This window comes from Microtus pennsylvanicus, chromosome 10 (assembly GCF_037038515.1).
Source record: "Microtus pennsylvanicus isolate mMicPen1 chromosome 10, mMicPen1.hap1, whole genome shotgun sequence".
Lineage (NCBI taxonomy): Eukaryota > Metazoa > Chordata > Mammalia > Rodentia > Cricetidae > Microtus > Microtus pennsylvanicus.
In genome coordinates, this window is record NC_134588.1 from 57,517,382 (window position 1) to 57,542,931 (window position 25,550).

General features: G+C 41.9%; 2 pseudogenes; one reads left to right on the plus strand and one right to left on the minus strand.

Moving 5' to 3' along the window:
- The window catches only part of LOC142858765 (large ribosomal subunit protein eL33-like), a 216,229-nt pseudogene that overhangs the window by 26,271 nt on the left and 164,408 nt on the right, over positions 1–25,550 (plus strand).
- LOC142858762 (coiled-coil-helix-coiled-coil-helix domain-containing protein 2 pseudogene) lies at positions 10,721–11,463 on the minus strand (annotated as a pseudogene).

Genomic DNA, 25,550 nt, shown 5'->3' on the forward strand with positions numbered 1-25,550 from the left:
ATCTTGAAATTGTTAGTATATGTATTAAATGTTTTGATTTTCTGTAAAAATTCAGCTAAATAATTTTAGCATTCTTTTAGATTTTTTTCCCTATAGTTTCCATAGTTTGGAGTTTTGAAAGCATTTATCTGGATTTTATACTGCAAATACTTTAAATTACTCTTTTTAAAAACCAGAAAGTGCATTGTGATCACTTTAATGACGAGACATGAAGCATTACCTAACTAGGACGTTGATCTTTTCTGTGTATCTCTATGTAACTTGTTGATCTTTTCTGTGTATCTCTATGTAACTTGTTGATCTTTTCTGTGTATCTCTATGTAACTTGTTGATCTTTTCTGTGTATCTCTATGTAACTTGTTGATCTTTTCTGTGTATCTCTATGTAACTCTATGATTCCGTTGCCTGGATTTCGGCTCTGTAACTGAGCCACTTCAATTGTTCTAATTTTGGTTTAAAATATAATTGTGGAGTTCAGCAGTCCATGCACTTACCCCGTCTCTTGTATTCTCATGATTTCATCCTCACAGCATCTTGAGAATGGGATTTGATGGACCGGAACTCTGAGTTAGGGTGTAACACGGTGGTACAGTGTGTTCTTGTAGTGCTGGGATTGACCCCTAGCACAATAAATTAAAGAAGAAAAGAAAGAAGAAAGGGAGGGATGGAGAGATGATGGACTGAGAAAAGGAGGGGTGAGGAAGGCAGAGCTGATACACTGAGAGAAGAAGGAGGGGAGGAAAAGAGGGAGGGAGGAGGGGAGGGAGGAAGAACCAGAGGCTCTGAAGCTCAGAGGCTCACAGGGTTCTGGTGACCAACACAAGTGAAGACAACTACAATTCTGACTCAGGTTTGAAACACGGGGTTGTCCTTTCTTTCACGGGAGCTCAGTTTTCCATTTTTTTTTTTGGCTGGGGGGACATGTCTCTTATTTCTTGTTAAACACTCCGGTGAACTACTTAGGATAGCTTTCAAAAATAGTTTCACGAATGCAAATTGGCCTTCTCTTTTCAAGTTGCTGATATTTCCAGTCTTTGCCCTCAGCCTGATGCTGGGCCTCCCCTGCACAGCCTTTGAGTTTGGCGGCTGGGAGCACACTGGTTTGCTTGTGATTGCGGGAGAATTTGGAAGTGGAAAGTTTCCTAATTGTTCAGGTCCTCAGTTCCTCTGACCCCCACAATTATCTCTCTGAGTAATTACTTTGTGCTTTTTGATAGAGAGAGACAAAAACCAATTTGAAATAAGCTATTTGCGTAAATGGTGGGATATTTTTAGAAGTTTATTTTTAACATTTTTTTTTTTAAAAAAGAACACTTCTAAAAAGACCATCTCAAACTACAGCCTATGTTTAATCAAACAGAAAAGTTATCCAACAAGATCGTAGTTTTTAAAAAAAATCATGCCAAAACTTTCGCCATCTTTCTGCTTTCTGAGCCCTGGGGGATACAAAGGGCATTGATAACTGCCCTCACTTAGGGTGGAGCTGAGATCAGCAGGGGAAAGCCAGGTCCTTCCAGCTTCTCTATGGGTCCTCAGCTTGACTCCAGGGCTTTCTTTCAACATGGAAACAATTTGATACCTTGGCAAACAATACAGAAACAAGCAAGCAACAAACAGACAAACCCAACCGCAGAACCAACAAAACTGACTAACATTGAGAGTTGTTGAGTAGCTATTCTTTTTTTCATATAAATTTGATTTCAATGCAGCTTTTAAGAGATAACTTGTCTAATCAATGATGCACATTAACAAAGCCAAATTTATGCATTTGACCTCATTTCATCTTTTTTGGTATTGGTTGATTCAGTTCACACATCTCATGCATCTAGGTTCTCTGGCTTAGCTAGCCAGTTGTGACTCTCGGATTCTTCCCCTGTCTGTGGCTCTGGCTGTTTCCAGGGTAACACAGCTTAGGTGACTGTCAGTGGTGCGTGTCTCTCGAGAATACAGAACACACACTTTCAGACACAAAACCTAGGGCTACTTCAAAGTACACGAATATTGGCATACTAGTGGAAACATAGAAAGTGTGTATGATCTGTGCCTGCAGTCTTGTCCATAACTGCACACATACTCTTGACATGACAAGGATTGCACAGGCTCCAGGAAGTTCTCCTGGAACTCTACCCCAAGGTTGGGGTGTTGCGGGAGGACCCAAAGTTTCAAGAACAAGGCAGTATGACTATGAAATGCCTGTGTTTGTATTCTGGCTCCAACTGTTTGTTAACTGGCACAGCTCGGGCAAGCCTCTAAACTTTGTAAGGACCCATGCTCTTTACCTAGAAGACTGGGATAATCAATCAGCCTCTGCTCTATATGAATGTTTTAAGGACAAAGGAGATAATCTATCTAAAAGCACCCAACGAAATGCCGTGTAAATAATGAATACACAAATAAACATTAATGATGATTAATATGTTAATTTCCATCTTGTGGAAAAGAAAATGAAGATGTAGTAGATGAAGCAATTTATAAAGTCATCTTTTAGTATTGCTTCTGGAATGATAATTTATTAAAATAGATTCCACATAAAGGTTAGCTTTCTGCTGTGGAGAGGCAGTTTGAGATAATTGGTTAAATGAAAATATTTAATGTATGAGGAATAAATGGCAAAGTCAGATCTGTTAAATTTTCAGTTTTATTTTAAACTCTTTGGCAAAAGCTACCGTATCAACCCACCTCCATGGCTTTCTCCTGCAAGGTCCTGGGTTTGTAACAGCTCGGTGACCAACTAGAGGCTCAAGATCATTCGGTCACCACGTGTTTCATCAAAGGTCTCTCACTGAAGAAACCATGTAGGAATTCTTAATCTCTCAGTTCTCATGAAGGCTAAGTGTGTATGGAAATGCCTCTTAATTTATACAATGCTTCCAAAATAAAATTAAATTTTTTTTTTTTTTGCAGGTGAACCGTGGAAATTAAAGATGTTCATTCAACACAGTCTTGGGGGATCATGAGACTGGCTGTGATCGGAATGGCTTCCCATTCTGGACCCGTGTTGTTGATCAACTGCTGGACTGATGGCCCTGGAATCTGGAATGAGTTGGCCTGCTTGGAAGCCATCTTGACGGCACTTCTACTGCGCAGAGTCTTCATGGCCGCGTCAGACACAAGCGCTCACAGTCTGAACAGGCTGTTATTCATCCCAGTGAGCAGCTTGTTGGTTTTTTTTTTTTTTCTGGAAATGAGCTCCTCTTCTTAAGAAACTATAATCATTTTTTGGAGGTATATATCTTATTAGAAAAAGATTTATTTCCAAAGAAAGTTTTACAAAACAAGCACTGAATCAAATAGCATCGTTATCCATAACTCTTAATTGAATCAACTTTCCCTGGCTTAGCCAGTTGGAATGGAGGTTTTCAGAAAGTCTATGAATTTGAGAGGAGGTTCCATTTCACCAAACTCAACGGGAAGCGAGTTTGTGTTCACTGATAGAACTTCCTGTTTTAGAAATGGGGAAACATGCCACCCAACATTTATTGAGCAGGACTATGTATATACGTACACACACACACACACACACACACACACGCCTCCACAAATATCTGTCTCTCTGTGTGAATATTCTCATATCTTCAAATCAAGTCTGAAAGAAGGGCACTAATAATATTCATGTTCATAGACAGAGAAATAAAGAGCTATTAAACAACGCATCCTGATTTGAGATAGTGACAGAGCGAGACTTTGAGTATGTTTCTGAGTGTGCTCTGTGACTTCCTTGTTTTCTAGTATTTCCTTGGTACCTGTATTACTGGTTTGAAAAGGGGGGTGAGGCAGGGCAGGGTGTGTTCAGTCAGAACCACTGATTACATTGTGCTCTACACTAGGTTTTCAGATACCCAGCCACACTGCCCAAGGACTTTCCCCCACTTGAGTGACCTTTACTATCTGCATTCATAAGGGCCTAGGAATTGTATTTAATTACTCCAGTGATTTCAGAAAGCCATTGAGTGAAAGGGAAATAAAACCATAAAAGAAAAGAGATCTAAAGACCTCGTAGGTTCAGATTTATTCTGTGTATTACAATCTCAGGCGTGGCTCATAAACATGGTATTACCCCATTGTGTTTAAGCTATTCCCTCCAGTACATTTTATCATAATACACTTTCTTATCAAAAACTGAGCCGTGGTTAGGAATGCCTTTTGAATTAGGAAAAGTTTCCATTGGTGAAATATTGAGAAACAGGAAGGAAAAAGAAAAGACTCGGCAAAGTAGGTTTCATCGGGGGTGCCGTGTTCAGTCTTAATTCACCAAATACGAGTATATGGATCAGTGTGCCGAGACTCACCCATTCTCTTTTCACAGAGTCTCTTTGCTTTGGGTCACGACCCTGAAGAAGGAGGTGACCATGCCAAAAAGGGGGAGACAGAGCTAAATTTAGGACCTCATTAAAGTAGTTCAGTGCGTGCTATTTACTTATTGCTCTGACACGGTTAAAGGCGATAACAAGGAAATGGAGGAGTAAATAGTTAGGACTGTGTCCACAGTAGGTAGCTGATAAACACGGCTTTAAGGTCACCCCAAATGTAAAAACCAAACAAAACCCCTAAACTTGAAAGTTCTTGAGAAAGGGTTCTGTGTTCTCAGGCAAGGACTGGACTTTTCTTGTTAGAGGTGAATCAACACCCAAGCTCAAGGCTCTGAGACAAGGCAATTAGCGGTACAGGCACTCATTATTACCGACACTGAATCCCCAGATGCCGAGTGCAATAAACAAGCAGCACAATCGAGCCAGCGTAGCTCATTAGCGCAAGGGCAGCTCCTCCAGCGGGGTGCAGATGGCTGTAAACTTGCAGAGCAAGGAGCCATCTCTGCGCAGTACACTTCTTATTAAAGCTGCTGGGCTCAGTAGCAGCATCACGTGTCCACTCCCTCCACGGCTAGTCTCATTCCATCAGCCAGTCATAACCGGATACTTTTATTTTGGGGGTGAACAGACTGACCTCTGACAGGCTCTTCCTAGGTCACAGGCAGAATACCTTCTGCTAGACTTTCTGTTGTTTGGGGTTGTCCCAGGGAGGAAGTCCCAGGGAGTCACGTGCTTGTTTTGATGCGTGTCAGAATTGCTGAGTCTACAATAAGTGAGCAGTTGCTAGAACTGTGCTCAGACTTTCATGAACGATTATCACAAGGCTCTAAGGATTCTAAGTACTATAGTTCCCACATTATAGATGAAGATATGGAGACATAGACAAGAAGAAACTTTCTAAGTTTGCATAGTGTGGTAGTTCGAATGTAATTGGCCCCCATAATCCCATAGTGCCATAATCTCATAGGGCGTGGTACTATTAGGAGGGGTGGCTTTGTTGGGGTGGGTCTAGCCTTGTTGGAGGAAGTGTGTCACTGTTGGGGTGGGCTTTGAGAGTTCATATACTCAGAATTGTATCAGCTGACTTCCTGTTGCCTCTGAGTCAAGATCCAGGACTCTCAGCTTTGCACCACATCCACCTGCACACTGCCATGCTCCCTGCCATGGTGATAATGGACTAAAGCTCTGAAACTGTAAGCTAGCCACCTCAATGAAATGTTTTCTTTATAAGAGTTTCCATGGAAAAAAAAAAAGAAAAAAAAAAGAGTTGCCATGGTCATGGTGTCTTTTCACCCTGAGTCACACAGCAAGTTCAGATCCATTTAGGTCTTTTGTAATGGAGCCAAATAGTTAGCAAGGTGTCATTAAGTTTATAAGCAATGCTGTATGAGTGGACAGAGGTAGAGGAGCAACTCACATGTAGACTGGGAGCACAGACAGGGTCAGCAGGCATGAGATCAGATTGAAGTTCTGTTGCTGATAAGCTGTGTGTGGTGGTTTGAAAGAAAATGGCTCCCATAGGTAGTGGCACTATTAGGAGGTGTGGCTTTGTCAGAGTAGGCGTGGCCTTGTTGGAGGCAATGCATCACTGTGGGAGTGGGGTTTGTGGTCTCTTATGCTCAAATAACACTCAATGTGGTACACAGTTGCTTCTGTAGAACTCTAAGCTCCTTCTCCAGCACCACATCTGCCTGCAAGTTGCCATATCCTATCCTGATGTTAATGGACTAGACCTCTGAACTGTAAGACAGGTCCAATCAGGTATTTTCCTTTATAAGAGTTACTGTGGTCATGGTGTCTCTTCACAGCAATAGAAACCCTAAGTAAAACACTGTGTGTCCACATCTTCATATCTTGATTTCTTCACGCACAAAACTGAGGTTTGATGCTACATAATTTCTATAGTGCTTTGACAATTGAGTAGAGTAGATTCTACTGAAGACTTGACCAAGTTACGTCCTCAATGGTCTTCATCTCCCAGACTAAAGTGTGAAGATATTTTCTGGGCTTTTGATAGTCTGCAAGTCTGTTTTGATTGCCTTAGAAAAGCTATTTTTTGTTTACTTTTGAGATAGTATATTAATTACTACATTTCTTCCTTCCCTTTCCTCCCTCCAAAACCTCCCATATACCCTTCTTCACTGTCCTGCAAATTAATGGTCTCCTTTTCATTTACTGTTATTGCCTGTACATGCATGTACATACAAACACATACATGTATGTATGAAAAGCTAAATTTCTAAGAACACCTTTGAGCTTGAACTCATGGAGTTCCATAGAATGCAAATAACTCTTGTTCTCTTGAAGCTGCTGCTCACAGCTCCCCAGGGCCTCCCTAGGATGGATGGGAGGCTGTAGCTCACTGCAGCCGGCCCCAAGTCAATACTTTCCTTTGGCTGCTTTTAACAGTTTCAAACTCATTCCCGTAGCTCACAGAGGTTCATCTGATCCTCACAGAATCTTTGGAAGTAGACTCCAGCATTCTCACTTACAGATGAAGTCATTAAAGCCTAGATCTTGATTAAGCTTTACAATGTACAAGTGGAGTTCAGACTCCTCACCTTCTTCCTTCCTTCCTTCACCTTCCTACATCTTCTGTCTCTAGATCTAAATGGATTTCTGCTGCTTCTCATGAGGAAGAGCTCCCAGGGCTTTACCGTGGCAGGTTTGAACATCCCTCCCCTCTAGCATGCATAGCTCTTGGGGAGTAAACTATTTATTTATCTATTTGTTTATTTGAAACAGGGTCACTTGTAGCCTAAACTGACCTTGAAACTCTCAGTGTAGCTGAGAGTGTCATTGAATTCCTGAACCTCCTGCCTTCAAGTCCCCAGTGCTGGGATTATGAATGTGTTCCATCGTTCTTAGATGGAACCAAATTTTAATTGTCTCATGCATGTGTCTCATGGTACTTCCCATGCAAGTTTATTGCAAAGCTTAGAGACAACACATCCAAAATCATCTGGCCAAGGACCTGGAATAAAGTAGATTCCCTAAGACATTATTATTTGACTTCTCCATGTTTGAAAAATTATGTTTTCTTTTGAGTCTGGGATGTTTACTATTTGGTTGTTACAGTCTGATTATTAGGCAAATAAGAACTAATATTTTAAGCGTAAAGAAGATAAATTAGAACATTGAGAAAATGTCAGTTTAATACACCTCAATAATCTGGGGCTAATCAGTTAAGATATTTTTGATATTTAAGCCTGATTATTCTCTTAGCTTCTAAGTCTTTTTTCCCCACATTTTAAACTCAGCTTTATGTATTCATAAATGACATAATGTTTAGTCAGTCTGTTTCCTCAGGCATTAAGTTCAGAAAAGGAAACTGATAGCAATTCAAGCTCTGGAGGATCTATATTCAGCCCATACACCTGAGACTGAGGTCGAACGTGTGCCAGGTCCCCATTTACACAGACACAAGAAAAAGGCTGGTGTCCTAGGAAAGCAGGCAAGTTCCCCAAATTTTCCTATTCCTATTAATGTACACACTTAAAAAGAGACAACGTAGCTCTGACCACCGTCATTACTTTCAGTTCTACAAGGTGGGTGCCCTGTTAGATTTTCCATCTGATGGGTATTGAGAAAGAAACGGCAAATTAGCCTTTGTTGACTGATACTATGAGCCTGTCTCTTTGCACAGTCTTATTAAGACTTTGTCATTCCATGAGAACATCCAAGCCACACCATGCTATCAGACCAGAGCAGCGAGTCCTTTCCATATCATGGCCCCCTGGATTCCTTTCCGACTTTTGTGAAGAACTCTGGTAGAACAGAGAGAATGCTGAATGTCGTTCGGAAGCTTTAGGATCCTGTTGTCTGAGGAAATCTTCTAGCAGGAGAAAAATAAGAATATATTTTCCTCAGCACTGTCTGGTTGAGACAATACAGGAAGAAATAAAAGGATTAGGGTACCCTGGAGCTACCTGCTTCCATCATCACACTTCTGTCAGACTTTGAGGAAATTCTAAACTCCTGAGCCTCAACTCTCTGTTTAGTGGGAAGGATTGGAAGAATAAGCTTCCAAGCTAGTTTCCAGCCCTAGGTTTTTTACGGTCTAACACGACTCTTTTCCCATCTCATTCTTGTTATGACAAAACTATTCAAGTCTCAGAACAGTTATGCTAAGTGCAGCAGGTTCTTAGGAGTTCAGTTTTATTTTGTATAATAATGGATTTAATGAAAAGCAGAGATGAAGAAAGATAAACACTGGGACCTTCTTTTAGTCACTCCTTAGACAAGGCATTATTAGCTCTTTGTCAGATAAAGTTTATTTCTCAGCATCACGCTGGGAAGCAAATAGGGTAAGTCTTTCAACCAAGAAGATGTAGTTCTTTGGGCTTCTTGTTTCTTCTGTACCGTAACTACATTCCCATAATTCCAGTGCACCAGTGTTAGAGTTGAGCAGAGAGGTTTTAAAACAGCGGCCATCATTTAGGCTTAAGCTAAGATTGTAGTAAGAGCTGCGGGCCTTTTCCCACAGCCCGGCTCCCAGCTGCTTGGCTAGTTTATGCCCCAAAATAACAACACACAAACTGTATTCTTTTAAACACTGCTTGGCCCATTAACTCTAGCCCTTACAGGCTAATTCTCATATCCCGATCAACCCATCTCTAATACTCTGTGTAGCATCAGTCTTACTGGGAAAGATTCAGCATGCCTGACCTGGCAGCTTGCTTCATGGCGTCTGCCCGGGAAAGGGGAGCATGGCCTCTGTCTGAGGCGTCTTACCTCACTTCCTCTTCCTCCCAGCATTCTGTTCTGTTTACTCCACCCACCTATGTTTTAACCTATCAGGGCCAAGCAGTTTATTACTTAACCAATGAAATCAATAGATTGATATATGATACTCCCACATCATAAGATTCTTATTCTCTGAGCGCGTGTGCGCATGTGTGCGCGTGCGCACACACACACACAAACACACACACACATTTTAGCAAACAAAGTACAGAGAACAAGATAAATCACCTCCAAATTTCTGCCTTCAAAGAATGAAAAGCTAAGATTATTAGACCCAGATAGTTATAAATCCACATAGTCTAGTTGCTCTGTAATCAAGATTGGAATGAGATAGGGGATCTTTGATGCCCTTCCAGTCTTCCCAAGGAAGCATTTAGGTGATGGAGAGGGTGCCATGATGACTCGCGTGGCCCTCACTTTGTCCCTTGTGCTACACTTTGCTGTGCTCTTTGGGAAGCACAATGTCTAACTCTGGGTCACAGTCCCTTTATTCCTTGACAGTTTTAGCACTACAGGATATGTGTGTGCTGGTTGCATACTGCACCTTGTTTCCCTTAGCACCTTCTTTTTTCCATCGTAAAAATCCTTACTCTGTTATACAGAACAGAAAAGCTTAGAAGGATAACTGAAGAGGGAGGGAGGAAGGGAGGGAGGATATGAGACATGGAGGAGGGCTGACGCTAGCTGCATTCTCAGGCACTTGGCAGCCATGACCGAACCTTCTTGTATGACTGTGTAGACCTATTCTCTCCTGTAGGCTGTCATGTCCGCCCACTTGGGTTCTGCTCTCCTGAGTCATATATTCCCACTTCTCACTCAGGGGTAGCCAAGGACCACAGAGATGAAAGCTTTTCTTTCTCTTCTTTGATCCCTGGACTGTTAAGGCAAGGGGAAGCTATACAGATTCCTTACTAAGATTGTGCCTGTGCCACTGCTCTTACAAGATAGGAACTACCGGTTTGGATGTTAGAGTGCCCTCCTTACATTTGTGATACACTCTGACTTGTCCAACACTATGTCTGGGTGCTAACAGGCTCATCCAGTGGTTGAGAGACTCTTTGCTTTCTTTCCTAAACTATGACTGTTAATGTTTAGCAATAGCCATGCTCCATACCAAGGAAAGTTTTGGGAGTTAAGAGTTCATCCCCAAGTGAAAAGTGAATGAGAGTGAGGACACGATCTCCTTACTGCCACAGTCCCCATCACTGTGCCGGGTCATAGCCAGCAAACACTCACTCACTTTTCAGGAGTAGAGAAGGTCATTTTCAATTTTAGCAAAGAATATAGAAAAGGGTTTTTTTTTTTGCTTCATAGAAATTAGCATTCTAAAACAAACTTGGTTTCTGAAGTTTCTCTTCTTACAGATCAGCACAGGAGGCATGCAAAGTCAAAGGGAGAGAAAAAGGAAAAAAATGGTTATTTCTGTTCTCACTTATTCAAAGTGTAAGGGCCACCTGGGAGAAAAATGATAATGGAAACACGAAGTTTGCTTCTTATCTTAGCCTTCATGGTCATTTTTTCCCCACAAAGGATGAAGAACTAGTTATTACACTGACAGCTATCTTTTCCTGTGATCCCATTTGCCTTGTGAATGGAAATATTTCTCAAGAGTGAAATAACCGAGAAGAATGTTGAAAACAGCAAAGGCTTTGGATGACCACAGATTTTTTTTTTTTTCAGAATAAAAGTTTTATTTTCGTTAACTCACAAAAAACCAATACAGTTGGTTCAAGGAGGCCAACACTTGCCCAATCCCCAACACTATGAGCCTCAGGGAATAATATCTATACAGTTAGAACTCCTAATGGAGCTGTTAGGAATAAGTTTGCTCAGGGTCCACACATGCACTATTATGTAGGGCCCACTTCAATTTCTTCAGTTTAAACTTCTTGATTAAATTAAACCATTTGCAATTCTGCACTGCCGCAGCACTTCGTTGAAGCCCTCGCAGAGCTTGACGTCACTCTGGTTCTGGGCACACTCCAGGAACTGTGTGATCTCAAGAGAGCAAGGTCCAAAAGACTGCTGGTTCATCACCTGGGCTCCCTGAGGCTCCTGGTAAGTGATGTCAGGCCTCGCAGGCTCAGCACTGCCACCTCCACTGAAGGCCCCAGTGACGGCATGACCCAGAGTGTGGCCCACTGCAGAGCCCACAGCCACACCGGCTGCAGTGGTCGCCATCTGGGCCATCAGGCCTGGTTGCCGGGGTGCAGCAGCAGGTGAGCCAACTGCAGATGGTGCAGTCGCTGTTGCTGGAGGATGAGCTGCAGGCGCTTGTCTGGGAGCAGGTCTCATCTGAGGGGCCCAGCTGGCCGGAGGGGCCACCCGGGAAGAGCGGCTTCGGCTTCCACGCGGCATCTTAGGTCCTCACACACTCGGAATCCAAAGACTACGAACTGCCGGATGACCACAGATTTTAATGCATTCTTAAAATTATAGTTGCAAATTGTGATGGTTTGCTTCTGGAGGCAACCACCATCAGCTCCTTCCTTATCTACACAAATTCTACACAAGGAACATCTAAATTGGGCTTTGAAGGATCAACAAGAATTCTCTAAGTAAACGAGGAAGGCAATAGAGAGCCTTTTAGCTAAAATCAGTAATACCTGTCGAGGACTACATCAAGGTCAGCTGTCCTCTACCACAAGGTCATGCAGGTGATGAAACCCATATGCACACATAATATTCTTGTAAAAGAAGACTACACTTGGTTTTCTGGCTACCCAGACCCAAATAATCACACAGAAACTATATAATTACAATACTGTTTGTTCAATAGCTTAGTTGTATTCCTTGCTAGCTCTTACATCTTGAATTAACCCATTTTTATTAATCTATCTATTGCCACAGGGTTGTGGCTTACCGGTAAGGTTCCATCCAGCATCTGTCTCTTTTGGCAGCTACATGGCATCTCTCTGACTCTGCCTATTCTCTCTTCTCTCTCTCTCTCTCTCTCTCTCTCTCTCTCTCTCTCTCTCTCTCTCTCTCTCTCTCTCTCCTGATTTTCCACCTGACTTTATTCTGTTATGGCATTGGGCCAAACAGCGTTATTCATTAGCCAATAAAAGCAACACATATACAGAAGGACATCCCACATCATATTTTCTTCCTAATTTTTTTTTCCTGTCTCCAGACTTTAAGATTTCTGGGAGTGCAACCTTCTAATAAAATGAAAATACACCTCTCAGATACCTGACCAGCCTTGTTTAATCATTGTCTAAGTTGGCTGGTTGCTCTCTAAGCCAATCTGTTCCAGTTGTTTTCAAAAGAAAACCGCCATGGTTAAGCATAATTCTGCAGAACTCTTGTGTCTATTTGAAGAAGTGACATCAATATGACATCATCAAAATTAATGTCCCAGGATCCATTGTTTCTCCGTGGCCTGTTTCCCCTTCCCATTTTTTCTTTGGAGCTAGTGTGAGTTTACAAAGAGCTGCTGTTGAATCTTGCTAACAACATACACCTGCCAGGTGACATTTAGAAATTTACTTAACCTTTTGGCATTTCTATTTCCTGTTTGGTGAACTAGAGATAATAAGCCTGTCTCTTAGAATTAAAAGGACGAAATAAAACCAAGTCAATTGGGGATGACACAGAATAGATGGAAGGTAATTGTTCTCTTTCTGCCCTTACCCCCAGTCTTCCTGTTTCTCCCAACTCTGCTTTCCTGTATTAATTTCTTGTAAGCACTTGGATGGTAACTTTTTATTCCTTATAATCCAGTGGTCCTTCTCCATTGTCTATCTCCACCCTGCACAATCAGTTCCCGATTATAGTCTGATTTCAAAGAATCCTGATCTCTAACAACCTGGTTCAGAAAGACTCAAGAAGAATACAAGCAGGGAGGATACTCTCTCTTTCACTGGAAGCTTTTAAGAATAGTATACTTTAGACAAGGGCAAGAGGTGACCAAGGGAACTGATACTTTAGGAGGAGATGTGCAAGAACATAAGGAGACACTTAAGCTATAAACCAAAGTCAGTGAAGGGCCTCATGCTTGACTAAACCCGTGTGTGCAATTTCCTTGGGTTTTTACTGCTTTTCTAAAGACAAGAGATCAAGCCTTCCAATTCGTAAATATCCCCAATATTTTGTTGCATATTTTGTGTGTGTTTTCCATTATAGAACAGTGCACAATATTCTTCCAACACTTGTTTTCTATTCACCTCCTCCTGACGTTCATAGCCAAGAAAAATTAGGAGTCCCCTGCTGCTTCCTTGTTTATACTTTCAGAGCAGAGTAGCACATTGTGTCTAGAATGATGCTCTCTGCCCTGAGCACCAGGGATGTTGAATCTTCAGGGATACAGATTACTGAAGTTCTCACAACTGCTGAGCCCCGGTAGACATTCCTTCAATGTCTGGTCAATACTTGGAACATATCTGTGTGAATTCCCCTGTGTCTGGGCAACAACCCTGGGAAGAGGAGGCTGTCATAATGACAGAATCCAGAAATTGAGAAATGCATAAAGGAAGACATGTAAGTGTCCAGGGAACAGAAGACAAGATGTGACAGTAGCAAGGCTGTTGCTGGTGGATATGAAGAACTAAAGCCTGGGTGAGAATGATCTAGTAGTAGTAATGATTAGATCATCATATCCACATGACCTTGGGTGATTATCTGTGTTCTTTTAAAAATGTTTATTTAGTTTTATCTCATATGGATGAGTGTTTGGTTTGCCTGTATTTATGCCCATCACTTTCATGCCTGCTGGCTACAGAAGCTAGAAGGCAACACTGGAATCCCTGGAATTGGAGTTGTAGATGCTTGTGAGTCATCTGTGGGTGATGGACATTGAAGCCAGAGCTTATGCAAGTGCTTTGTAGCCTTGGCTGTCCTGGGACTCACTCTTTAGACTAGGCTGGCCTCAAACTCACAGAGATCTGCTTGTTTCTGCTTCCCAAGTGTCATTCTTTATCCTGATTTAAGTATCCTCCTCTAACCCTTACCCCATCAATACACTATCATAATAATACATCAATTCAGAAAGTTGAAGTAGGAATGATCTAATATAATGTCTGTTTTTGAAAGATTAGGTGTTTAGTCATTTTGAAAAATTGTATCTATCATCTGTCCATCTGGATCAGCAGACAGCAGAGAGAGACACTGAATATATTAGCTAAGTATTTTTCTGTGGCTCATGATTGTGAGAATGAGTGGGTCCTTGATGCTTGTGCCTGCCCTTGGGGCTCTTTTCCTCCTGTTGCCCCCCCCCCCCGCCTTCAGTATGATATTTTATTTTGTCATGTTTGGTTATCTCTTAGAAGCCTGTTCTTTCCTAATGAGAGACAGAACAGGAGTGGATCCTGATGGGAGGGGAAGGAAGGAGAAACTGGGTGTAAAGGGAGGGGAAGACCATAATCAGGATATTGCATGAGAAAAGAATCTACTTTCAATAAAAGAGAACCCCTATCATATTCATAGAGGCTATTTTAATGTCTTTTTCTTGTGTCTCAGCTATGTTGCAATACTTGGCCAACTGTGAGAGGATTGCTGGGCTCTAATGGGGACATTGTCCTGTTACTGATTGGGTTTTTATGCTGGCATCTAGGCACCTGGGTTTAGGAAGATTGTAGTTCTAGGTGCTAATATCTGGTCTTGTCTTTGTTTTGTTCCTTGGTTTCTGTTGTTTCCTCAGGTTCTTAGAAGAGTGTGTCTTTGTATTGCTTAGGAGAAAACAGGGATCTCATTCTTCTTGGATCCTGACAGATGTGGTCCCTGGGAATTATAGGTAGAATTATTTCTAGGTACTGGGGACTGATATCTAGGGATGTGGATGGGCTGGGGTGGGGGCTGCTGAGAGAGTGAGAGTTCTCAGGAGGAAGGAATGCAGGGTGTTCCATCAGGATCTGTTTAGTCCTCTGGGAATGGTGGCAGAGAGTGAGAAGAGGCCCTAGAAGATGGTCTGTTACAGACCTGGTGATGAACCTGAAAAATTGGATGTGGGGGGATAGAGGGAAAGGTGAAGATCTCTAGTGAGCTTCCCTGCTTCCCAGGCTGGAGTGGCCAGGGTTCCCATGGAGGAGGGTTCCCATGGAGGAGGGTTCCCATGGAGGAGGGTTCCCATGGAGGAGGGTTCCAAAGCCTGTTGGAGTTGGGGGCTGGGATAAAGCAGTGAGGAAGGACAGGAAGATGTGTGGTCTACTAAGGCAGGGTAGAGGGACAGGAAGGCTTCAGCAGGTGTTCTGCTGCAGAGCTGGAGATAAGGCTGGGGGGATGATGTTGGCAGAACTGAAGCGGTGAAGGTCTAGAGTTACCCCATGTGCTGCCCTGTGTAGTCAATAGTACCTAACTTCAAGCCTACCTTCACACTTGACCACCTATTCCCAAAAGACTTTTACAATGGATTTATTTAAATTAAGATCAAAGCGAGATCCGATTACTTTATTTGCTTGTAAAGCTCCTGAACTCTGTACCTTTAAAGGATACTTGACCTGCTGAAGAAACTGGTTTCATGGCTCTGCAAACGTTCCAAACGCTGTATTTGTTTCTTTTCTCCTCTGGCTGTTCTGCAAACCAAAAGTTAATTCAAAATCCTGACTACATTTAACTCCAGTGCTTTCTAAATGAGGAACATTTGAAAAACTGTGATGTATAAGTGCATTACATCATGTGGCAAATAATGTCTAGTATCTCTCTGCTGTCACTTTTAAAATTGATAAGTGAGTTCAGATGAGGTAGCCTGGTCCTTCTCTCATGACAGTCCCAGCAGGGACCCCACCCACAGCTTCAGCATCTGTTGATAATCATTACCTCAACTGATGATTTTACTAATAGTTATAAATATATCATTCATTCCTCTACATTTAATAACAATCACTTTTTTTTGGTTTTTCAAGATAGGGTTTCTCTGCGTATCTTTGGCTGTATTGGAACTTACTCTGTAGACCAGGCTGGCCTTGAACTTACAGAGATCTACCTGCCTCTGCCTTCTGGGTGCTGAGATTAAAGACATGCACCATCACACCCAGCTACAGTCACTTTTTTTTTTAAAGGAAAATTATTCTTGTCAACTTTGGGGTTGTTAATGTTTTTGTTAAAACTCTTTAGGTCATACAGAAGAACAAAATAATTGTGCATGCTTTATTTCTCCTCACCCTGAATTTCAGACTTGCCCTAGGGAAACCCTTTGACATAGCTCTATTATTTTTGGTAAATTCTTTGCTTACAGGCACTACAAGGTTTCTCGGGTTCATCTTGCCTGTTTTCAAGCCAAGACTTGGGATCCGTCCTCTTTGCAAGAAACCTTAGCCCCTTTGGTCTAAATGTTACTTAGATTTTGCAGTCTGACTACCAGGAATATTTCTTGACCCTGGTTTGTCATTTGGCAAGTCTGAAGGATATTTAGCTAGTATAAGGTGGAACAATTTGAGCGCCCAAAATCAAGTGACTGAAATGGACTGTTTCACTTAAAGTGTATTAAGAGCTCATGACTCTTAAGTGCTATAGATGACAATAGTCGCAACAAATGAAACAGGTAGAAGACCATACATCCATCAGCCAAAACAAAAACACATCATCCCTAGCCCAGAAGGAAAGAAGGGCACAAATATCTTTCTATAAAAATCTATAAATTATTAATTATCTGAAAAGATCATGTGGCCACCCTTTGAAGAGTATGCTGTAGGAAACAGGAGGGGAAACAAGGCCAGGGACTTCGCAAATTGCCATGTGTACACAACGCAAGAGCTAAAACTCTGCCATTCTGGGTTCTTATTTCTGTAGGGAAGACCATCATCACTAGACAGCCACGTAGGGTGTGCATAAAGGGAACATAAAAGGAGATGAAGAGTACGTAAAGAGTACCTGACTGTCCCAGGAGCAACAGGCAGAGGGATGCCTACCCTGAACCTCAGAGGTTCCTGGGAGTCAGTGGTTGCTCTTCCCTATGGCAACTTCAGATCCAGCTGGAGCCTGATGGACCCAAGGCAGCGATGCTCAAAACTGACTCAGGACTAGGACAGGAGGAAGGGAACAACAAGTCTAGTGGGAGTGAGACAAGAGATGATAGGCTGAAAGTTGACCAGCCTAGGCCCAAGGAGGAGAGAGCTCAAATGGCTTTTGAATGATGATCATTTAATTATGTATGTGATCACTGCTTAGTCCTAGTTGCTAGGTGCCAGCTCAGGCAGATGAGAGCCATGAGTTAAAAGGAACTAAACATCAATCCATAACTGTGGCTGAATTATGCCCGTGTTTTGAGATATACATCATAGAAAAAAAAGTACCATGACACATAGGTATGTTATCTGGTGCTACATTGAAGTTATAAGCACTAGAGGTGTTATAAACACCAGGGATTCCAAAACATATTAAGACATAACTAAACAGGCCGAAGTAAGCAATGAAGAATCACCCATGCTTGCTGAATAATAGGAAGGTGGCCTCAGAGTGGACTGTCCCACAGCCCAAGGGTTCTGCAAATGCCCTGGTCCTGGTGAACCGACTAACATAGTACTATGAATGCTGTGGACTGTGCCTTTAAGCATAGATGTATAGAGAAGGCTACAGCTCATGGTGGTACGAAATGATGCCATTCTTCCCACACCCTAACTGTGGTAGTAAAATCAGTATAACCTTCCTGGGAAAACATTTAACATGTTTAAAGGTTATTAGTGTCTGCTTGTATTTCGATGTAATAACCATATCTTTGGGGGTAAAAAACTACTAAAAAGGAAGGTTTTAAAATTTGTAAGAATGTGTAAACAAAGCATATCAGTACACTAACTAAGGGAAATTTGAAAACAATAGAAATTTCTAAACCTTAGGGAATGGTTATGCATGGTAACATCCATCTACATGGTCAATCATGTAAGAATTAAAGTTTCCAGCACCATGGTAAATATTTATAATTTATGATTAAGTTAAAAATAGGAACTAAAGTATATATATATATATATCACCTAAAGCAGGGAAATATAGCAAATTCACTATATATTATCTGCCAAAGTTTTATTAAAGAACAATTTATATACAATGAAATTCACTGGCTTAGGCATGCAACCAGATGTATTTTGACAGCAATTTGTATTTGTGTGACTATATCACAAATTAAGAGAAGAGCTGTTTCTCTCATCCCGTTTATATTCCCTTCTTCCAATTTCCTGATCCTTGTAAAATCCCATGACCTGCTTTTTATCCATGTGTAGTTCTGTCTTTTCTAACATTCATGTAAATGTAATCTTACCGTTAGTAACGTCTGTGCTAGTGTTATGTTTCTGAGTGTCTCCCATGACACCGGGTGTGTCAACAGCTCGCCCCTTTGTGTTGCTAATGGCATTCCAGTATGCAGACACAGGACAATTTGATCCTGTATTCACCAGTCACTGGGTGTTTCAAGTTTCCCACTGGTGTGGATGAACCTGCCTGCACTCACCACCATGGTGCGGGTCCTGTGCTTGCCACACTTGTTCCTTCTTTTAGGTAAGCAAGTGACATGGCCTTAGTAGGGGCCAGAGAGATGGCTCAATAAAGCACTTACTGCTCTTGCAGAGGACTCTGGTTCAGTTTCCAATACCCACATGGCTGACTCCAGGGAGCATGAGTCCTTCTTCTGGCCTTCTAGGGTCTCAGGAATACATGTGGTACACATACAAGCAAAACACTAAAACACAAAATAAAACAGACACTCAAATATAAGATAAAACAAAATGGAGTTTTTGGATTACTTGTTGATTATAAAGGCATTTTCAGAGTCGATTTCAAGAGATGGACCATTTTCAGTGTTTGTGCTTTCCAGTTCTTCTCGGTCCTGCAGGGAGCATTGCTGATGCTGCAATTTAACCACAGCACTTGGTTCAGGGTGGTACCTTAATGTGGACTTCACACATGTTTTCTTAGTGACTAGCAATGTTGGGCGTCTGCTGTGGTTTGAAAGAAAATGGCCCCCAAAGGGGGTGGTACTATTAGGAGGTGTGGCCTTGTTGGAGGAAGTGTGCCATTGTAGGGGCGGGCTTTGAAGTCTCTTTTGCTCAAGCTTCCCTCAGTGTGACTGTCAGTCAACTTCCTGTTTCTTCTGAGTTAAGATGCGCCAGCACCACCTCTGCCTTCATGCTGCCATGCTCCACTTCATGATGATAATGGACTGAACCTCTGAAACTGTAAGTGAGCCCCCTCAATTAAACGTTTCATTTATAACAGTTGCCAAGGTCATGGTGTCTTTTCATAGCAACAGAAACCTAAAACAGCATCTTTTTATGTACTTATTTGCAATACACATATCAATGATGACAAGTCTATTCAAACCTTTTTTTACCCCACTCATATTTATAGGACTATCTTCTTAATCCTAAATTGTATTTCTTATATATCCCAAACACGCAAAGCTCCTCACTGGATGTGTACTTTCAAATCTTTTCCTACTCCATGACTTTTCTTTCCCCCATTAACTGTGCCATCTTGAAGAGTAAACCTTAAATACATATTCACCTTGATGCCATTTTTCTTTTATAGTTTGAATTGTATGTATCTCATTTCAGAAAGCTTTGTCTAACCCCTAACTGCCAAGATTTCCTCTCTATATTCTTCTAGAAATGCCATTGCTTTAGCTCTGAAATTCATCCCCATCTATCCCATCCAGTGGGATATGAACAATGGTCCCTGATAAACCTAGAGGAGGAAGAGGAATGGAAGGGCACAAGAGACACGAGAAATGATGGCAAGACAGGGTTTCTGATCAAACCATGCTTTATTATTTTTCAGAAGCTGTTATATAGCAAATGGGCAAGGGGGAGGGGAGATGTGTCAGGTCTGCTGGAATTCAGGCCTGGAGACATCCCTAGCTGATAAGTAAAGACTGAGGGTCTGTGATGGTTGACTAACAAAGGAAATACTAATTGTCTCTAAAAGCCTGGTGCCTACAGGTCTCACTAGGCTAATATCCTAGGTCTAGAACTTGCCCTGCAAAAGTGAATATCTTATTTGTGAACTTAAGATGGCTGTAAACAAAATACAGATCTCAAAATACAGGTTTTTGCTTCCAGCACCCATCATCATTATTATTTTGGTTTTTCAAGACAGAGTTTATCTGTGTACTCCTAGCTGTCCTTGAACTTTGCTGTGTAGGCCAGGCTGGCCTTAAGCTCAAAGATCTGCCTGTCCCTGCCTCCAGAGTGCTGGGATTAAAGGTGTGCACCGCCATTGCCTGGTTTAGCTCTGAAATTTAAAGCTATGATGCATATTAAGTTTTTTGGGTTTGAAGGTGTCTTTTTTTTTTTTAAATAAGGAAAGTGAAGTAAGAGGACTTTGGATTGTTTTGGGGTGCTTTTAAATCATACAGAGGAAATTGTCTTCTATGTCTGGAACTCTGAGAATCTTTTATCAAGTATGGGCATTAATTTTCTCAATTTCTTATTCAACTATTGAAAATAATTCATCGGGTTTTTCATTTTTTTGCCAATTAACATGACAAATTATTTTGATTATTTTTGAGAGTTAAGGAAACTTTATATTCTTGGTCTAAACCGTGTTTGTCAATGTATACTTTTATATGCTGAGAATTTTGATTTGCTAAGTGGTTGCTAGGAATGTGTAAAGGGTATTGCTAACGTGGTTTTCTTTTCACAGCGTATTTTTCTGACTGGGGTCTAGGGCAGTATTTTTTTCTTCACATTCCTTCTGATACTTTTTGTAATGGCATCTTAAGAATTAACACCATTTCTCAGCAAATTTCGGTACAATGCATCCATGAATTCATCCAGAGTGGAGTTTTATTGGAGGGAGAAGTTTTAATTTTAAATTTAATTTATCTCACAGATAAAAGACTGTTCAATTCACCCTTTGGTGGCTTTCATGTAACAGGGGTTTTGCGTTTTTCCAATTTCTTAATTTCTTTTCAATTTTATGCATGCCATTCAATCTACCCCAGTATTCCCTTATCGTCCCTTTTGTGCCTACAGGGGGCACTAATGGTGCCCATCTATCCTGTCCAGTGGGATATGACTCTCTCTCTGTACCCATTGTCAATTCTATCTGTTTTCCTTTGTTGCCTTATCAGTTGGGTTGAAGGCTTATCAGTTTTATCTTTTCATCATTTCAAAAATCTATAATTTGATAATTCCTATTTTATTGTTTTTGGTAGTTTGTTATTTCTCTCCCTCAAGTTATTTTAGATTTCTTTGCATCAGTTTAATCATTAAAAAAAAATCAGTGAATGAAAGCAAATATGACATTTGGGACACCATAGAGTAATTTCCCTTGTCAGGTGCCACCATGCAAGGTCTGGGTTTGAACAGAGGACCAGAGACTGCCCTGTTCTCCCAGGACTACTATCAGGAGCAGAACTGATGAGATGCTATTTTCATCTCTTTAGAATAAAAGAAAGTTCCTTAGTGAAACAGTGCTACTAGCTCAGAGATTCAAAACAATATATATTATTTCCCCACATTAATTTTTATATTGACTATCCTCAGTGTAGCTCTTAAAATACTGTACTCTGCTTCTTTCAGCTAAGAAAATGAAAGGGAACCAGAGAATAATCTCTGTTACTAACCTCCTGAGACTATCTTGGTAAAAACTGCAAAGTGCCCCCAGGAAGCCAGCTGTGAAGTGTAATTGCCAGTGTGATAAGTAGGGATTCGTCATGAACATCACCATCCTGTCTCTGAGACTCCACAGTTTACTTCAGGATAATGATGCATCATCATAGCTGAAATGATTTTATCCTCCTCACCAAAGCAACACATGGAAGTCTACTTGTTCACTGCCCTGGGCTACCAAAGAGATCCATGTTCTCAGAGAGGCCATGGTTTCATCATAGCACGAATGTGAAATGGTTCCCACAGTGTCTGCAAACGTGGGCCCCAGCTGGTGGCACTATTTTGGGCAATCCTGGGAACTTTGGGAGAAGAGGCCTTGCTGGAGGAAGTAGGTTGTTGAGAGAGTAGGCACTGATGGTTATAGCCGAGTCCTTATTCCAGTCCAAGTTCCTTGCTGACGTGTGAACAACATGCTCCTGTCGCCAAAGGTCCCAGGACCTTTGACTGCAAGGGGAAAATATGAACCCAGTAGAGTTCCAGAAGACTCATTGGCAGAGACTTGGCGATAGGCAGAAGGTTGACTAGTGAGCCACTTAGGTCAAGGGGAATCCTGAAAGAGAACACAAAATGGTTTCAATCACTTTTCCAAGTGACTTTGAAAAAGATGATTTCAACACACTGAAAGAAATAAAGTTTTGTATGTATTTGTAAAGAACACAGATAAGAAGAAATCGTGATTTAAGTTCAGGCTAATGCTGAGTAATTGAGACTGAAAAAACAGGAATAAGGAGACTGGGGGAGAATAAATAGCATACTTCATTTGGGGCAAATTGAGTTTGAAGACAGGGAGACTTCCAGGTGGAGATATCCATCAGGGCACGGAACCCCACCCCTCTGCTGGAATTCATGAGTGACTGTAAAGGGTTGTCTAGATAGGCATTAAGGCCAAGAATCTGGAATTCCCTGTAACAGCTGCTTCTACCTAGAAGCCGATCTCTTAGCGCTTCTGTCATTGGAGAGAAGTTATGTATAATGATCTGAAAAGCAATGAAAACTCTTGGGAAATCAGCCCCGTGACAAAGAGTTTTACAACAGCTACAGTGACGTTGGTTAATTCCTTGTCTATAACTAAATCACACTCGTGGTTTGTGCTCGTTTCTTGTATTCAACCTCCTGTAACAAAACCGAGAAACTGATAAGAAAAAGAGAGAAGGATCTTATCATAAAGCACAGAAATGAAAAGACCCATCGAGACTAGCTCAAGGACTGGGGCAATGGTTCCATGGATAAAGCACTTGCTGTCCTAGTGTGAGGAATGGAGCTCTGATTCCCAGAGCCCACGTGGTAGCCTGGAAGATGTGGAGGCTGCCTTGGGAAGCAGAGAAGGGATTTCCATGAAAAACAGTCTAGCTCACTTAGCTTACCAGTGAGCTCTGGGTTCAAGTGGGAGACCCTGCCTCAATAAGTGAAGTGGTCCGCTGGTGAGAAAGACACCTTCCATTAACCTCTGGCCTTCAAATGTGTGTGTACACAGGAACATTGATATTTTTCTTTAAAGATATGGAGGTGGGGGGAGGACAGGTCCCACAAAGGGCTGCAGTAGGTAGGGGATTGGGAGTGGGTGGGGTTTTTCTCTTAAATGGGCTGGGTACCTAGGTGACAGGCCAGGGCAGCAGATCATCACAAATATGGGTACCCCAACATAGGTATGCCCATGCGTAAGTGAATACACACACACACACACACACACACACACACACACACATACACACACACAAATGGGTGGGGGAGAGAGAGAGAAAGAGAGAGAGGAAGGGAGGGAGGGAGAGCTATGTTCTTGCTATTTTGCTGTACTCACAATTCTGTTTAAAGTCATGAAGGACCGTGCAGCCTCACAGGGTCAGGTCTGGAGGTGAGGAGTTTGGCATTGCATTGATCAGGGACAGTCCCTTGAGTGCAGTTCAGATTCTCCTTCCCAGAGAGCTTAGGCACCAACCAACACAGGCAGGCTTCTTTCAGTGCCTTGCATGCAACTGCATGCGTTCCTTGTGTTCTAAAAAGTGAGCAACTCTCTCCAGAGAACACAAAAGGTCAGTCTATGGAGACTATTTCAAGCTATTTACACAGCTAAGCTCCCTTCCTTCTCTAGATTAGCATTTCTCAGCCTTGATTTTAGCCCTGAAGAACAATCTTTATTTTGGGTAAGTTCTAAAGAAAATCTGCTCATCTATTTCTGAGTTGGTAGAGTGGAGAAAATCCACGTGTTACGGCACTAAAGAAGTTTCAAGTTCTTTGATGCCTTAGATATACACATAATCAAACACTCTTTTCATGGAGGTTATGCCTTCATGTGCTCTTATAGCCCTGGGCAAGGTGGGGTGGAGTGCGTGGGATGTCAATACCATGTGGAGCCTGATAGTGGTCTTGTTTTAGCTTTTTTATTGATGTGCAACAAGTTACCGCTATAAACACAGTTCCCAGAAAGAAATTGCCCCTTAAATTGAACCTTCTGCCATACTTGCTAACAGATTAGACCACCAATAACTGTGGAGAGGTGGGTTGCAGATCTAGAGCCTAGTTACTCTTTATCTTGCCCTATCACCAGCCCCTAAATGTCATTCTTTGCCCACATCTGTGCTGGACCTAACATCCTTGATTATATTAATTTAATAAAACACTAGTTTCCAACAACCAAAATTCTAAAAATAGAAATCTGAGGTCTATAATGGTAAAAATATAATGGCACTGTTTCCTGAGTGGAGGCAGCAGGCAGCCAGCCACAAGATCACGGCGGGCCATGAAGGCAGCTGGTCCCAGGCAGGGAGCCTCGTGGCTGGTGTGGTTAGTGAGAGACCTTGACGGGTCAGGCAGTCCCAAGAAGAGCCAAAGAGCCGCAGCCATGGCGGGTGAGAGACAAAGACTTATTAGGCATGCCATACAGAGAAAGTGGATATTTATTTAGTGGGTTATGGAGGGGAAAAAGAAAGGGGTATAGGGAAAAGTGGGAAGAAGGGAGAGAGGTAGAAACTGCCTCTTTGGGAGAGAGATGAAAAGGAAGTGGGGGAGTGGGCAGGGCTTGTCTCTTAAAGGGACAGGGCAGACCACTACAAGGTCTATAGTGGGAGTCTGCTTTACTTCAATCCACCTATTTAATGTTTCCACCAAAGTATTTGAAAGGTGCCTTGACCTATGACTTCCTTTGTTCTGTTACTATAAAAACTCCATCAAGCTGTTGACATATTGGAACATGGAATTAAGGGAAATATAAATCTTTGTTCAGAACCATGGTCATTCACAGTTTGCTCTTGAACAATCCATCCCTTAACCTCTTTGAGGTTAGATTTTTTGTGTTTTTTGCATCAATACCAACTGAAGCAAAATGCATCCACAATCTCAAAGTTTTCACAGGCGAGGAACATAAGATGGTGACCAAGGTATTGGTTGAGGCCTCAGTTGTCCTCCGGGAGGCCCTTTTCTAAGTCACACAGGCTGCTCGGAGAACTTGTTTGTTTGTGCTCTTATGACTGTGGCCCATGTTTTCTTGTTTTTTCCTGGATCCTGGAGACTACCCTCTGCACAAGCAGAAGGTTCATGATATGGTTGTCAGTTTTCTTGTTCCAAGTGTTAAGGGCTTACCTGACTATCCAGGGCAGTGGTTCCCAACCTGTGGGTCACAAACAACCCTTTCACAGGGGTTACCTCAGGCCATGGGAAACACAGATATTTCCATTGTGATTCATAACAGTAACAAAATTACAGTTATGAAGTAGCAATGAAAATAGATTTATGTTTGATAGTTACAACAGCACAAGGAACTGTATTAGAAGGTCACTACTTTAGGAAGGTTGAGAACCACTGCTTTAGAGTAAGATGTGACTATGATGACATCAGTAAGTTCATTTGTCATATAAGGTGATATAACTAAGGAGCGATCTCTCATCCTGGTCACAGGGTCCCACCACATCCAGGAAGAACAAGGAGTAGGGTCACTGGGCATTATGCCATCTTAGAATCCTTC